The sequence below is a fragment of the Natator depressus genome, chromosome 2 (assembly GCF_965152275.1).
Source record: "Natator depressus isolate rNatDep1 chromosome 2, rNatDep2.hap1, whole genome shotgun sequence".
NCBI lineage: Eukaryota > Metazoa > Chordata > Testudines > Cheloniidae > Natator > Natator depressus.
In genome coordinates, this window is record NC_134235.1 from 8,841,923 (window position 1) to 8,858,444 (window position 16,522).

At 44.2% G+C, this 16,522-nt stretch overlaps 1 protein-coding gene across 1 annotated transcript in view; it reads left to right on the forward strand.

Moving 5' to 3' along the window:
- The first annotated feature begins 9,717 nt into the window (after positions 1-9,717).
- PTP4A3 (protein tyrosine phosphatase 4A3) overlaps positions 9,718-16,522 on the forward strand; it is a 108,525-nt gene continuing 101,720 nt past the window's right edge. Inside the window, exon 1 of the mRNA XM_074943773.1 lies at positions 9,718-9,841. The gene's annotated coding sequence lies outside the window, so the exon portion shown is untranslated. The remainder of the gene's footprint in view (positions 9,842-16,522) is intronic.

Here is a 16,522-nt window from a genome sequence, read left to right on the forward strand (position 1 = left end):
GCAATGAGTTGGGTGGCCCCATCCTGGTTTTTGTATCTGACTCACACAACAAAACCACCATTCAGTTATGCCTCCTGTCCAAGGAGGATCTGCTCTCAAGGACTGGATTCCACATCCAAGCACAGAGTAGTTAGTCTAGCTACAGGACATTTGAGAGGTTCCAGTTAATATAGGAGAGGTATTTATCATAACTTTTATCTTTGAGAAAATGTTCCACAAGAAGAGCATCTTCAAGGGCCCAGTCTAGGGGTAAAACATTGGGGTAAGTCATTGGAATGGATGGATCCGGTCAAGAGAAGACCAAAGCCTGCCTATCTTGGAGTTCTTAAAGTCTTGATATGGGCCTAAAACCTCAGACTCTAATGTCCAAGTGGTAACCATTTCCAGCTCACTAGAGACAGTAAGTGAGCGACTGTCCTCTCATCCAGATGTAAGTAGCTTTCTTAAAGATGCCATGCTTCTTAAGTCTACACCAGTTAGAACTTGCTCTTGAGACCTAAATCTTGTACTAAACACCCTGTCAAAGCATCTTTTGATCCCTTGTCAGAAGTGCCCATAGATTTTCTATCTTTAAAGGTTGTCATCCTGTTTGCAGTCACAATAGAAAGGAGCAGTTCTGGAAGTTAAGGTCTGGTTGGCGAATGGTAGTACCACATGTCTCATGAGGGCTAAGTCATGGGTAAGAGTTAACACAGCCTTTATTCCTCAAATGAAGCTGGTTACAAGAAATTGGGGGGATAGGAGGAATATGTATCATCAGATTCTAGCATTGTCACTCTGTCTCTGAAACCTGAAATGTCTGAGTCCGTGTGGAGTAATACGAGTAGCTACAAGCATGACTGCGAGTTCTTCTTGTTCAGAATATCACCAGGTTCAGTCATCTCTGGGGTTTGCAGTCTGTTACCATCCAAGTTTTAAGTTTTCAGCCATTGTTATATTTTTTTACATGCCTTTACAATTTACACCTGTGTGACAGCACGAGTTTTCAGCTACTAGTATGAAACATATAAAGCAATGTTGCATGGCCTCCTTATAATGTTTCTACACCTTCACTGAGGTTGTGTTTTTTTGTTTGTTTGTTTGTTTTTAAAATAAATTAAATGTGCAGGCCTTATTGGTCCTTGCCATTGGAGAAAGGGCTCTGCTTACTGTGTTCGTTGGATAACTGATCTCTTCTTTATCTTTACTGTGCCCAGCCAGTCACTGATCTTTTCGTTGTCTTTGTTGTCACTTCCCTTTTCTGGGTCAGCAACTTTTATAGCCTTCTTCCAAAACTCATGGTTGTACACTTGGCTTGTTGTGCAAATTGGTCTCTCTAAAGTCTACTGAGATCTGGTACACGTACCGAGTCTTTGGTCTTCCCCATGGTCATCTTCCAGCCACGATCATTGCAAGGGACACCCTACCAGTGGAACTCCCAGGTCTCCACTGTTTCTGTAATATAAATCTCGTTGTTCATCCTTTGTTTCCCCCTTGGTGACACACTGCTATTGTAATGGATCCCATTGTACTGGATCTGCAGAATTTCCCTGCAAAAAATCAGAAAATTGTAACTTACTGGAAATTTCCTTTTCTAGCGGGAAAGCACACAGGTGTGTTACAATGGAACTTACCCATTGTGCTTGGAGCTCAACGGACGCAGAACCAAACCTGTCTATCAAGGCAGGCTGGGAGTGGCCACACCTGTAGAGACCTAGCCAATATGAGATACTGCCAAAGCTACTTTGTAGAGCTAAGTCATTTAAACTTTAATTCATAGGTTATTTAAAACAATAAATTCATATAAACGCTTCCTACTGCAGAGCAACTTCAGATTTTGACCCCAGCTACTGGAAGAGAGAGGTAATAGAAAACATGCTTACAAGGAAAGTGGAAGAGTGCACGACTGTTCTAGCTCCTCTAATTATAATCCTTGTGCCGAGTAGGTTGGTTTTGTGGATTTTCCCACAAGAAGAAAGGAAGTTTTTGGTTAAGTGCTGGTAAATTTTCCTATATAAGTACATTAAAGGTAGAGTACTTGGACAGATAGCTGCAAAATATCTGGAAGTTCAGTCTGGCATGTTTCGATATGGAGGGAGGCTTTGATGGATCATTTGGCCCTTTGCTGGCCACTGAAATGTTTCTGCAACTTCTCAAACACTACGATTGATGTGCCCTTCCTTTCAAGGTGGCGGTAAGTCAGCAAGGGAATGCTCTATTTGAGATCTGCTGAGGAACAGACTTTCTGCAAACTGTAGCTAGTTTCCTGGGAACTTTTTCAAGACTTGGCAGCTGAGCATTACAGGGGTTTTCACATAGGAACCAAAAATATTGTTGTCAATGCAATGCTCCTCTCTCTAAATGCAGGGTCAGGTCCCTCAAAAATCAGACTATTGACGAACAAACTAGTGTATTAAAAGCTTTGGTTTTCTTGGAACTTTTGGATTGCAAAGTTTCAACCAGTGCCAAAAAGCTTTTTGTTTTATTTACTTTGCAGGCCAAAAATATAATTCAGCACAGTGAAATAAGGAAGCAGGAGCTCTCATACTGATGTAGCAGAGTATGCAAACTGTGGAAAAGCTTGACTATGCATTTTACTGTCCCCTCATATTAATGCAACATTAGGGCTGAGAAATCAAACACTGAGAAATCAGGAAATGCAGAATTAAAATGGAAACCTCTGCCTTAGCTCTGTCTCCTTTGTACTTAGAGTCTGTCTTTAAAATATGGTTAGCAGTGTTGTTTTAGCCATGTTGGTTCCAGCATATGATAGAGACAAGGTGAGTGAGGTAATATGTTCTGTTGGTGAAAGAGACGAGCTTTCAAGCTCTACGGAGCTCTTTTTCAGGTCCTGAAGAAGAGCTCTGTGGAGCTCGAAAGCTGGTCTCTTTCACCAACAGCAGTTGGTCCAATAAAAGATGTTACTTTACCCACCTTGTCTCTTTTTTAAAATGCGTCTTTCTCTCTCTCTCGTCACAAATATGCCAGTTACTATGATACGAATTGGAACTTCTTTGTACAGACTGGTCTTTAGACCTGGTTTATTTTGTAGATCTCACTGAGACTTAAAGCCTAAAACCATGTCTGAAGTAATTTGGTTGAGTAGCTTTTTTAAAGTTCAGAACTGGAAAGAAGCCCATGTTCTAAACCCACACTAGCTTTGAATTGCTTTTTAAAAAGGAAAGAAGATTTCAGCTTGCTGACTTTATATGTTCTTACCTTGAAAACATACTTAACTCAGAACTACCTGATTTGATGGCTGGGAGCCGAAGAGGAACGTTTCAGGGGCTTATGCTGAACAGGGATTTGAAAGTTGCCTCATTCAAAAGAATCACATCTGCGTGTCTAAAAGTTAGTCTGCTTAAATCCAGCACTCTTGAAAAATAGGCCACTTCCATTTTAGGTGCCTAAATATGAATTTAACAGCCTGATTTCTAGAGACTAGAGTTATGGTCTTCACAAGTACCTGAGTCTCATTCATCTCCTAAGTGCTTAAGTTACTTTTGGAAATGGGACTTGGGTTCTCTGACTTAGGCAATTTTGAAAGTTTTACCCAAGATTTGAAAAGTTTTTGCCTTGAAAATCAAAGCAACATGTTAGATCCTTTTTAAACACTAGTTTTCCAATGTGATTGTCATTCTTTTTGCAGGGAATGGCAACCCTGATTAGACTTTTGCTTGGGTAAAGGTATCTTTAAAATATTGACAATTCGAATTTCCTTTTCCCACTACTTCAGAAAAATGAAACAATTTCTGAGATTTCCTCTCAAAAGCTGTGTATCTTGCCTGTTTTTATTAATGTGTTCCTCTGATGTTTTTAATGGATTTTTGCTTTGGTGTTCATAATTTCTTTGCCATCTATTCTGATTGCAGTTTAAAGAAATATCTATTGGCGTATACAAGTAAGATAATCTGATAAAAAGAAGAATTAGAAAACAAATACGCAGAGGGAGGAATCGGATACAGTGCATCTTATGGGTGGTTACACATCTAACTTTGTAGTCACCACAAAGGTAAAGTACGTCTTTGCCACAGATGTTTGAGGTGTGAGCTTGGGCCATTAGGCTGAATTTATAAATTAAAACTTTTCTTTGCACCGTCCAGTGGGTTCACCTTGTGTTGTTCAAACTTGTATTATAGCTGCATTGTAGTTGGAACTTGGCATCAGCATACCATACAGCTGGGCAAAAATTCCTTCTCCTAGCTGCTAAAATTGGCATTGGATAAGGTTAGTGGTAAAGCTCCAAGGGCAGAAGAAAGAGCAGTAACTGAAATAGGCTGTGATAATTTTGTTAAGTTATGTTTATTTTAATGGAGTGTACAGGCCAAAGACCAGTGTTTTATAGGCATTCTGACATCAAAGGAATCTGCCTGGGTTACCAGCAGTTGGCACAATTCCTGGTTCTTGTCTTTATGGGTACAAGTCTGTAGGAATAGCCTAGGGCAAAGAGAACTCTGAAGGGTAAGGAGAAGAAATTCTGGGAATGAGGGGTTTGCAGTTGGCTTTATGTGTCAGTCACATGTACAGCACTTGGCAGCTAAACAGCTGGGGATCCCTTGCTTATGCTTAGAGGGCTTTGCCTCAGAGTTCAAGCAGCAGAGAGGGAACCGTTTTGTCTTGACAGAGATTTTTATTCCCTTCCCCCAGAGCTCAAGCGGATGGGACAAGCGTTTGTGCACATCTCCTCTTCAGGGGTGTGGGGGGAAGCAATCAACAAAGTCTTTTGTCCACTGATGTTCCACAGAGTCTTGTCTGATGTCTGTGGGCCTTCTTTTGTTGGGCAGGAGATGACACTTCTTGTGGTTAACTAGTATTTCACACTTGGTAATGCTTTTCTCCTGACTGTGGGTTTATAGTTTCAGAGCAAACACTTTCATAGTCACAGAGCAAACGCTTAAATATTACCATATCACATGGAATATAGATATTGTTAGTGGATTAATGCACGCAGCAGTTTACAGGCATTTCACAGAGACTAAACACAGTTTTTATATATCTAACACCTATTTGAACAATGCTAACACACCGGTGAGCCAGATGGTTTCCAGCTATGCATTTGTCAGTGTTCAGTGAGGCCTAGGGGCCCTGGCATGAGCTAGCACCTGGTCTGTCAGCATCACATAGGCATGGACTCCCTCTCTGCCCATAGGAAAGTCACTTTATCTTCCTGTGCCCCCATCTTCCGTGTCTGTAAAATGGGGATAATACTCACTCACTTGCAGAGTGCTCTGTAACTTACAGATGCAAAGTGCTGTACGCTGTCAGCATTGGACATTGCTGATCTGCAGTGAGTGAGCTGCAGAACGAGAGTTGCAACAGTCAGAATAAACCTTCATAGACTTTCAGGCTGTCCAAACTCTCTTTACGGGTTGCCCTCTGGTTGGCTTCAGCTCTTTGCCTGGAGCAGCCTGAATTGCCTTTGGGGACTCTGCTAGTGTCCTGCCATAGCTGAAATGCAGCATGTCAGAGCCACTGAGCCCTGCACAGGAATCTTCAAAGGCAGTGGTGGTTTAGGGAAGAGAGAGGGGCTATCACAGGCCCACAAGTTAGAAGTGAACCAAGGACTATAGGTAGTGAGAGCTGTGGCCATGCTGAAAACAAAGGATAGAGGGGGGATGTCCCAGCTAGAGCCTCAACCAGGTCTATGTTCAGAGGATGGGGGAAATGAGAGTTGGTTGGTTCACACGTCTCCCACCAAGCCAGCAATCCTGGTCCCTGTCATGTCTGACAGCTGCTGGGTGGAATTGCAAGGTTGAGCTGTCAGATCCTGGGTCGACCATAAAAGCTCCATCAACACACTGATGACTGCCCTTCCTCAGTGTGCCACCAAGGCAGGGCATTGCACTCATTCAGTAGAAAAGGCAAAATTCCACTTCCAGTCCTTGGTCTGTAGGCCCGGGGCAGAAATTCAGGCCCCCATACCCCTCCCCCAACACCACATGCCCCCAAAGTCAATGGGAGGGTTGCACAACGAGCCAGGGTAGAATCTGGCTTTTGTAGGTAGTTAAACTTTATAGTTACTGTTCTTCAAGTTTTTTTACTTTAATATCACTTGGTGGGTAAACATGCATGCCCCCCCTTTTTTTCCTTCTTCCTTTCTGTGAATCAAGTGCCCCATGTTGGCAACAGACAGGGGTACACGGTTACAAGTCTATATCGAGGGACTTGCCTAGAGATGCCCAGCTGGGCACGTTTCCCCTGCAATGGCCATTTTCATGGTATTTCCCCGAAGGGGCCCATGTGGTATCTGCCAAAAACGAAGAACTCGCTGGTTGTCATGGTTATTGCAAGATGTACGTACGGAAAATATTTGAAGAGTTGTGTAACATGTAGAATGGCGCGTTCCAAACCTGCTGGGGGTGAAACTGGCCACCGGGGGCGGGGTGGTTCTCCGAGCTAACTTGGTCCAGACTGAGAACAGTTGACATCTTTCTGCCCAGCCCAGCCAAGTGTTGACAGCCTAGACAAGGTGTGGGCTTGGGCCTTTCCAAAGTGCGAACAAGCCCAAGAAAAGGATTTTGAATAGGGGGACCATGATGGGCAAGTGAAGTTACCGGAATGCCCTGGTTATGAAACGAGACAAAACATCTGGAACTGTATAATAGGAGAAACAAGGATGCAAGATGGGCTCCATTATGGAGGTGACGCTGCCAGTGGGAGTGTCTCGTGAAAAGTAGATCCCAGCTGTTTTGGCTGGCCAGGCACTCGACGGACTGACCACTGCGTGAGAAATACCTTATTAGGCAGGAAAGGAACTCCTTAATTAGTACAGGCTCTTGATGGCATTTTGTGTTTTTCTTTGATCTATAACCGTATGTTTCCAATCCTCATCCTGGCTTCTATTTGAATCTTTATCTTAAGCTTTGTCAGGTCTGTTTGGTTTGACTATAGACACGACAAGTTCTGTGCGCTAAGGAGCATGTTGCACTGAGTGGAAGCTAGCGAAGTGGGGGCACTGCTTCCATGGAGGCCGCGAATGTGTGTGCATTGCGGTGCCCAGAAGTCGAGGGAGTGGGCATCCGAGTATAATAAAGTGGGTTGTACAGGCTGGTTGGAGGAACCTGAGCCCTGGGTCAGAGCAGAACTCTGGGGGTTATTTCCATAGATTTTTGCCCCACATTCTCTGCTTTGCCCCAGATACTCCCTTAGGGAGCCTAAGGGCTGGGGTGTGCAAATTGCTAGCCTGCAGAGGGAAGCACAGGGCTTGCGGAGTCTGGAGTGGGGCAGTTCTGTTGTCAGCAGACGGTAATTTTGGGTGAGTTTCCCGCAGTGGACATAGGCAAAGCTCCCTCGCGCTGTAAACAGGTGGGAGTGATTCATCCTGCACCCCTGGGGTAACCCCCAAAGTGTTACACTTGCCCATCATCTTTTCTTTTGTCTCCCTCTTCCGTTATTATTCCAACTGCATTTCTTTCCCTGTATACTTTCCCACTACCCAACCCCCTGGGCTTTTTCCATCCACCAAAATTATAGGCAGTGCAATTGTCAATGTTGACAGCAGGGTCATTTAAATTGATGCTCCCATGTGCTCCATTGGGGATTGAGGTGGTTCCGCCTCTCCAAGCTGTTGTTTCTGTCTGTAGGCTCAGGAAGGCAATACTGCATCCATGTGCCCAGTGTTCACTTTGGAAGGCTTTCTGCATAGCCATGAAAGTTAGAAACCCTTTTTTAAATGAAAGCTGAGAGTTTGTACAATGTAAATGTCATGCAGGCCACTCAGATGCTTCGGGCAGACCAGATGTGGCCTGAAAGCCATACGTTTGGCACCCCACTTCCATAGAGGAAGAGTTGTGTCGATGCCTGCTGACCTGACTTAGAGCTAGAGTTAATGCAGGTTGAGTTTTGTCTGCATTAGGGGTTTGCATTGGTTTAACTACATCAGTTTTAAAATCACTTCAGAGAAACTGGTGCAACGTCTCTGGTATAGACAAGGCCTACGAATAAATGAGTTCTATCTTGGAAACTGAGAGGAAGAGGTGCTCGACTCCTGTCTCCCAGTAATACTGCAGTTAGGGCAGGCAGGAGTCTCACCTTTCCCTTTTGTGTCCAATTCTGACACCCCCCTTCTTCCAGGCATGGACAAAATGGCAACAGTCTCGCCATGTGTCTCTGCTAGAGGAGAATTTTCAGGGAGTAACTGGACAAGGCATCTATGAGGGGCCAGTTTGAGAAACCCACCAGGATGTCACCTCTGTTACATTGTCTGATTTTGTGTTTTGGAGCCTACCTCCAAGGGCTTGGCCTGTAAACTCCAAATCCGCGTCATTCCCTTGCCCTCCACAAGGGCTCTGTTCACATAAGGGTTCTGTTCGCGTAGTTCACCCATCACTGTGGCATCTCAATGCATACAGGCCCCGATTCAACAAAACATGGAAGCAGTCCTGTTGATTAGAAGAGGAAAAGATTGCCCAGTGGCTAGGGTGCTAATCTGGGACTCGGGTAACCTGGATTCAGTTCCCCGCTCTGGCATAGGTTTCGCTTGGGCAAGGGTATCTCTATGCTGCAAAGAAACCTGCAGCACTGAGTCTCAGAGCCCAGCCTAGGTCAGCTGACCTGACTCACAGGGCTCAGGCTGTAGGGTTAAAAATAACAGGGTAGGCGTTCTGAGGGCTCCCCCTTGCTGGGTCTTGGTGCCCAGGCTCCAGCGGGTCTTTTATTTGGCGTCTCTGTGCCGCTGTGAAATGGGGGTATAATCGTATTTCCTTGCCCAGTGGGGGCGTTGGTGGGTAAATGCATTGTGCGATGCTGAGATACTCTGGTACCTGGGGCCATACATTGGGTAGATTCACCAGGACACTCCCGTGGTTAAGTGCTTGGTGGATCATGGCTGAAGCACTGTGACTAGCAGTGGTTAAAGTAGACTGAACTGTAAGGGGAATGGAGCAGAGAGGGGAGATTTTCTCCTTTACTTTAACCCCCTGTGATTTGCATCTGCCTCATGTGGGGTTCTCCCTCTTTAAGCAAGATTGGGTGGCAAATAGTTCAACTGTTCACCGTGGCAGGAGGAGGGGGTGTATTGCTGAGGGCTCTTGGGCTTCCTGGCCGGCTGCATTAACTCTGCCAGTTACAGCGATAATCTCAAAGGAATTGAATGTGTATGTAACTAAAGCTTCAGTGGTACTCTGCTGCATGTCTAGTAAATGAGGAAGATATGGTAATGAATACAGATGGGATGTAATAGCTCTAATAGGTGGATACTAAGGAGAGTAGCTCTCTGGAGCAGGGGTGGAACAATTATTTCCTTGGTTTGTGCTAGAAGTGCCAGAGAAGTGGGAAGGCAGGGGACTTTATATTATAGTAGTACCTAAAAGCCCCAGTGTAGATCAGTCCCTATTGTGCTGGGTCCTGTGCGTACATGTAGGTCACGTGTACACTAGGAAGAAAGTGTATTTTTAAAACATGTTTGAATCCCAGTGAAGACAAGGCAAACTAGTTTTAACATGTTGTCTGGTCAAGGTATCCCTAGTTTCTCTAATCTTTTCCAGTGATAATGATCTTGGGTGTTAATTGCCACAACAGTGGATTTTAAAAGATGTTTACAGCAGTGTTCTCCTAAGAAGGTGGTGTCCCTGGAAGTAGGAATTTCCATGCTTAACATTTAAAAAAAACCCACAAAACTTTCTGATGAGGTTTTTCATGAGTAAAAGATATGTTTACTACTCTGCTTCTGTTGGTTGCAATGTTTATAGTGTAATCTGGGACCCCGTAAATGAGAGATCTGTTTTCTACTCTTTGCAGATATGAATCGTGGGTAGTGCCTGAGAAGAACTGGTCCAGAATAGAAGCCATTAAATGGAGATGAAATTGCTGAGAACAGCCAGTGGATCTGTCTGGGTTTACGAGGACATTCATATTGAATTAGGTAGGGCGTGGCTCTCCTTGTTGCTTTTCCTTACATGGAAAGATTGTTTAAAAGGGGATTTTCAGGTTAAAGAATATCCTTATTTGTACTGTGACCTTCTTTGTTTTTAATAACTATGAAACACTTTGATCTAGTTCATTGTTCCCTAGTTATACTGTTAACTTCCTGCAATTCTCTCAGATTGGACTAGGTCTATAGGAAGACCATCACCTTCTTGGTGATTTCACCTTTAGGTTCTCAGGCACTAGTGCGGTTCCTCAATATTTGAGTTGTAAACACTGCTGGGCAACTTATGCTTAGTTAGTTAACAAAAATAACACCCTTCCCACTGCCACAGGTAACCTTTCTGTTACTCTAAGGTCTGGTCAAAACACACTTCTTGTACTGATATAATTAGGGGTGTGATTTTTTTTTTCCCCCTTCCAAAATAGTTAGGCTGGTACAATGCTTAGAATGGAGGCAGTTGTACCTATATAAAGGTGCCGTATACTCGTGCAGTTTTATTCACCTTCCCAAATGGGACCAGTTATACTACTGGTATACATACCAATATGACAGAGTCCATGCTAGGGCATTGAGGTGCTTTAACTATATACTAGTAGAGTTAAAAGAGTACAGTTCTTGCACAGACAAATCCTTGGTAACTTTAACTGTCTCCCTTGGATGTGTTTCAGGTGGTTTGGTGACTGCCACTGTGTTCATTGACACACAATAGTCTTTCCCAAAGGAACAGAGCAACATTAGGTTCCTCACGTAGTAACTTGATACATAGATTTCCAGGCCAGAAGGGACCATTGTCGAGGGACGTGATCGTTCCCCTCTATTCGACATTGATGAGGCCTCACAGTACAAGAAGGATGTGGAAAAATTAGAACGTGTCCAGCGGAGGGCAACAGAAATGATTAGGGGACTGGAACACATGACTTATGAGGAGAGGCTGAGGGAACTGGGATTGTTTAGTCTGCGGAAGAGAAGAATGAGGGGGGATTTGATAGCTGCTTTCAACTACCTGAAAGGGGGTTCCAAAGAGGATAGATCTAGACTGTTCTCAGTGGTAGCAGATGACAGAACGAGGAGTAATGGTCTCAAGTTGCATTAGGGGAGGTTTAGGCTGGATATTAGGAAAAACTTTTTCACTAGGAGGGTGGTGAAGCACTGGAATGGGTTACCTAGGGAGGTGGTAGAATCTCCTTCCTTTGAAGTTTTTAAGATCAGGCTTGACATAGCCCTGGTTGGGATGATTTAGTTGGGGATTGGTCCTGCTTTGAGCAGGGGGTTGGACTAGATGACCTCCTGAGGTCCCTTCCAACCCTGATATTCTATGATTGTGAGATCACCTAGTCTGACCTCCTGTGTAACACAGGGCAGAAAGCTTCCCCCCAATAATTCCTAGAGCACATCTTTTTAAAACATCCAGGCTTAATTTAAAAATTGTGAGTGATGGAGAATCTACCACGACACACTGGAACAATTCACCAAGGTTAATTACTCTCACCGATGAAAACGTTACGCCCTTTTAGCTTGCATTTTACCTGAGTAAAGCCTGACTTCCATCGCCCTGCTTCTCTGCTCAAGGTGCTGATGAAGGCATAAAGGGTATTTCTTCCTTGCAGTTAGCCCAGGTGTTGCCCTAATCCCCTCTCCCATCCACACACACACAACCCTCTCACCTGAGTTTGGCGCTTTTAACCCAGGCTAGCTGGCCTGGCTGGGGAGGTGGGCGAGAGCCCCGGTTCTGCTGTCATTCAGGGCGGTAACCCGTCTGCTTTGCAGTGGGGACGCAGGCTAAATCACTCCACTGCTGCTAGGGCACCAGTGCTGTCCCACAATTGCCCCATGCGCCCAGAAGGAGAGATGAGTTCTCCCACAATTCCCTGGGTCTTAGAGAAGCTCCGGTTAGTGCAGCGCAAAGAACCGTGGGATATGCCCCCAGAAGCCGTAGTGACGAACCCAGGGAGCGTACCACCCAAGAGGGAGCAGTAACTTGGGTAGGGCTTTGCAGCATGGCTGCTCACACTCGCGCTAGGCTTCAACCCGAGTGCCAACCACCCAGGCTAACTGTGCAATGAAGACCTGCCCAAACAGGGTTATCGTCTAAGACTCAAGTGATCCCATCCCTAAAAGGAGCGCTCAGGTTATCATGCCCAGTTGAGCATTTCTGGTCCTATCTAGCAGTGGCTGGTGGAGCACATATGTTTTAGCCACTTCATTATGACACGCTCTGATGTCATAAATTGCCACCCTAAACCGCTCTAGACCCAGACTGCTGACTGCTACCTTTGAGAGCCTTGCTCTTTCCAAACTCAGCCTGCATTAGTGAGTATAAGGCCAGATTTTTGGAAAGAACACCGCTCCCATTTAGACACCTAAATGAAATGGCTAGGCTCTCAGCCCCATTGAGCACCCAGCTGGGAATGCTGGGGTCCTGAGCTCTTCTTGAAAATCTGGTATGTAAGCTATCACTTAAATCAGCCTCTACCAGATGACTGGCGGGTAACTACTATGACACCAGATTTTTTTAAAAAAGGCTTCAGAGGTGATTCTGCCAAGTAAGCCCAGCTTCAGTACCAGGCAAATTGGTTGAAACTGTAGTAAAGAACGGAATTATCAGACACATAGATAAGCATGATGTGTTTGGGACGGGTCAGCACAGCTGTTAAGGGAAATACATGCCTCAATCTATCCGAATTCTTTGAGTGAGTCAACAGGCATCTGGATAAGGGTGGATACAGTGTACTTGGGCTTTCAGAAAGCCTTTGACAAGGTCCCTCACCAGAAGCGTTTAAGCAGACTAAGCAGTCATGGGATAAAGAGGGAGGGTCCTCTAATGGATCAGTAACTGATTAAAAGATAGGAAACAAAGGATAGAAATAAATGGTCAGTTTTAGGAAGAGAGGTAAATAATGGTGCCCCCCACGGATCTGTACTGGGACCAGTTCTGTTCAACATATTCATAAATGAGTTGGAAAAAGGGATAAACAGACAATACAAAATTACTCAAGATAGTTCAATCCAAATCTGACTACGAAGAGTTGCAAAGGGATTTCATTGAACTGGGTGACTGGGCAACAAAATGGCAGATGAAATTCTGTATCGATAAATGTAAAGTAATGCACATTGTATGTATAGTTAGGATTATGTTTTCCAAAATGGTTGCGTCTAAATGAGCTGTTACCACTTAAGAAAGAGATCTAGGAGTCCTGAATGGTTCTCTGGAAACATCCGCTCAATGTGCAGTAGTAGTCAAAATAGCTAACCATTTTAGGAACCATTAGGAAAGGAATAGATAATAAGACAGAAAATATCATAATGCCACTATATAAATCCATGGTACCCCACACCTTGAATAATGCATGCAGTTCTGGTCATCCCATCTCAAAGCTGATATATTAGGATTGGAAGAGGTACAGAGAAGGGCAACAAAAATGATTAGGGGTATGAAAGAGTTTCCATACAAAGAGAGATATGAGAGACTGGAACTGTGCATCTTAGAAAAGAGATGGCTGAAGGGGGATATGATAGAGATCTATAAAATCATGACTGGTGTGCAGAAAGTGAACAGGGAAGTGTTATGTACCTCTTCAAGAAACCCAAGAACTGCGGGTCACCCAATTGAATTAATAGGCAGCAGGCTTAACACGAAAGGAAGTACTTCTTCACACAGGGCATAGGCAACCCGTAGAACTCGTTGCTGGGGATATTGTGAAGGCCAAAAGTATAACTGAGTTCAAAAAAGAATTAGATAAGTTCAAGGAGGATAAGTCTGTCAATGGCTATTGGCCAAGATGGTCAGGGATGCAACCCCATGATCTGGTTTCAGAGTGGTAGCCGTGTTAGTCTGTATCAGCAAAAAGAACGAGGAGTACTTGTGGCACCTTAGAGATTAACAAATTTATTTGAGCATAAGCTTTTGTGGGCTAAAACCCACTTCATCGGAGGCATGCAGTGGAAAATACAGTCGGAAGAGATATAGATAGATCTACACACACACAGAGAACATGAAAAAATGTGTGTTGCCATACCAACTATAACGAGAGTGATCAATTAAGGTGAGCTATTATCAGCAGGAGAAAAAAACCTTTTGTAGTGATAATCAGGATGGCCCGTTGACAAGAAGGTGTGAATAACGGGGTGGGGGAATAAGCAAGGGGAAATAGTTTTACTTTGTGTAATGACCCATCCACTCCCAGTCTTTTTTCAAGCCTAATTTAATGGTGTCCAGTTTTCAAATTAATTCCAATTCAGCAGTCTCTTGTTGGAGTCTGTTTTTGAAGTTTTTTTGTTGTAATATTGCGACTTTTAGTTCTGTAATCGAGTGACCAGGGAGATTGAAGTGTTCTCCGACTGGTTTTTGAATGTTATAATTCTTGACGTCTGATTTGTGTCCATTAATTCTTTTACGTAGAGACTGTCCAGTTTGGCCAATGTACATGGCAGAGGGGCATTGCTGGCACATGATGGCACATATCACATTGGTAGATGTGCAGGTGAACGAGCCTCTGATAGTGTGGCTGATCACATCAGAGGCTACTGGTCTAAATGGACCATTGGTCTGACCCTCTATGGCTGTTCTTATGTCCTCTGCGTTTCTGCAGAGGGTTAAAGGAAATCACTCAAGGTTAATAAATAAATAAAATCTTCAGCTGTTTTTTGTTTTCCCTTCTAAATCACATTGGCAGCATGACAGGCTCATGTTGGCTGGGAGGAATATTCTCCATTAATCCATTCCTGAAGATCCCATATGAATTAAACATTTTTTTTTTTAAGAGAGTTTTAAGTGTCTCGTTTGGGTGCAGACATTGTCAGGTAGAGGGGAGACTCTGTCCTACCCCAGAGACTGGAATGCTGTGTGCCATTTCAGATGCACATATGTCCACATAAATTGTAATGGGAGCTGACATGGAGAGACCACCCTGGACTCTGCTGAGAATTTGAATTTCAAAGCAAGTAATTAAATCACATCAGTAAAACAGCTCTTATAGGGAAGGCGGAGGGGAGCTCTAACCCTAAAAGAAGGGGCATTCTCAGGAAAGATAGGAATGTTGAAATGAGTCCCTTAGGGGGACTTAAATGTTAAACCATCCACATGACGTCAGTTGCTGGCAGATTCAGAACACCCAGGGTAGTTCCCTTTCCATTCAGTGATTTTTAAGAAGGTCTCCTGTTTTCAGTGGGCTTCCTCTCCTTCCCCCTGCCCCCTTACCCCTTTTTGTCCAGGGTCAAAAAGTGGCTTCTTGGATCTGATGGGATTTCAGATATGTTGGAGATAGGAAACTCTGTGGTTTAGGGCTCCTTTCCAGAGCTCTTCAGATGCTTGGCTACAGTCTGAGAAAGTCTTGCATTGGTTCATAACCCTTGCTTTGCGCATATGTATGTGTGTGTATTTAAAAAAAAAAAAAAAAAAAAAGAGTAGGTTTCTTAAGCTATTTTAAAAGGAATTATTGACGTGTGCAGATGTGAACTGGAAGCTCTGCTTACTGAAAATAATTAACCCTTTCCAGCACGATAGCATATTCAATCCTTACAGTATATAATGTAGGCAGAGAGAATACCGCCATCTGTTAAGGTTGTTCGGCCACTCTGTTTTCAGTTGCTTATAACTTGGCCAAACTTTAACTGTTTGGGCTGAAACTTTTCATGCCAGGTGTCTGCCTCACGCTGATTTCCACCCGCCCCTCCCCCCCCCCCGGGGTAAACCAGTTCAGCCATTTCAGAGAATGAGGCTAAGGAAAAATACGTTTTGCGATGTTTTAAAAAAAAAGAGGTCACCAGATTTCTTTTTTTAGAAGCTCTAGTGCTCCCATGGTTTGGCTCAGGGACTTGAAATTTGGCGGGGGGTGATCCCTGTGTCCAGGGATGGACCTTTTGTCATCCCCATGAAAATCCGCGCAAATCTGGCCAAGTTTCCTAAGCCTTTGAAAAACCGCACGTAGAGACTTGCTGGAGCTTTGCAGCTAAATTCCCTGAAGATTCCATCTGCAGTGAGCATGCTCCAGTCTTGGGTTGAGCAGGACTTTCCTTGCAGTTGTGGTTTCTGGCTGCTCCAGCCTGAGTGTAGGACCAAACCCCAGAATTATCTTTTTTTTGCTGTGAATGCCCCTCCTGCTGGGCCCACAGACGAGAAGAGCCAGGCAACCTTAATTCTGGCATTTCCTAACTTCTGCATGCTTGGTTTTGCAACCTTAATTATCATTTAAGGGGGCGTGTGTGTGCGCATTTAGTGTTTGTATTGCCTGTTAGGTGAGTGTTGTGGTTTTTACATGCAGATATGAAAGCAAGCGAATGCAATGTACAGTCGTCATGTAGAATGCTAGCACCGTGAAAAGGAGGCAGAAGGGCAGGATGGCAGCAGGAAAAACAACCAATAGGAGGGCAGAAGTATATGCAAAGAGGCTGTATAGGGAATTACTGTATGTTGCACCACATCACACCTCTGTTCTGGTCACTGTCCTGCTGCCATCCTGCCCTTCAGCCTGTAACTTACCCTAGTGTGTACATCACCTTTGATGTGCTTTCCTGCTCAGACAGTTTTGTCATCTAAAGATAGCTGGAAAGGGGAATAAAAGGACAGCCGTGGAGAGTGAGAGAGACTGGGGGTTGAGTTGGAGTGGCTTGGCAAGCTGGAATCTCCAGTATCTAAACCTTAATTTTTAAGCCAGTATTGAGCCTTTAAGCCCTTTG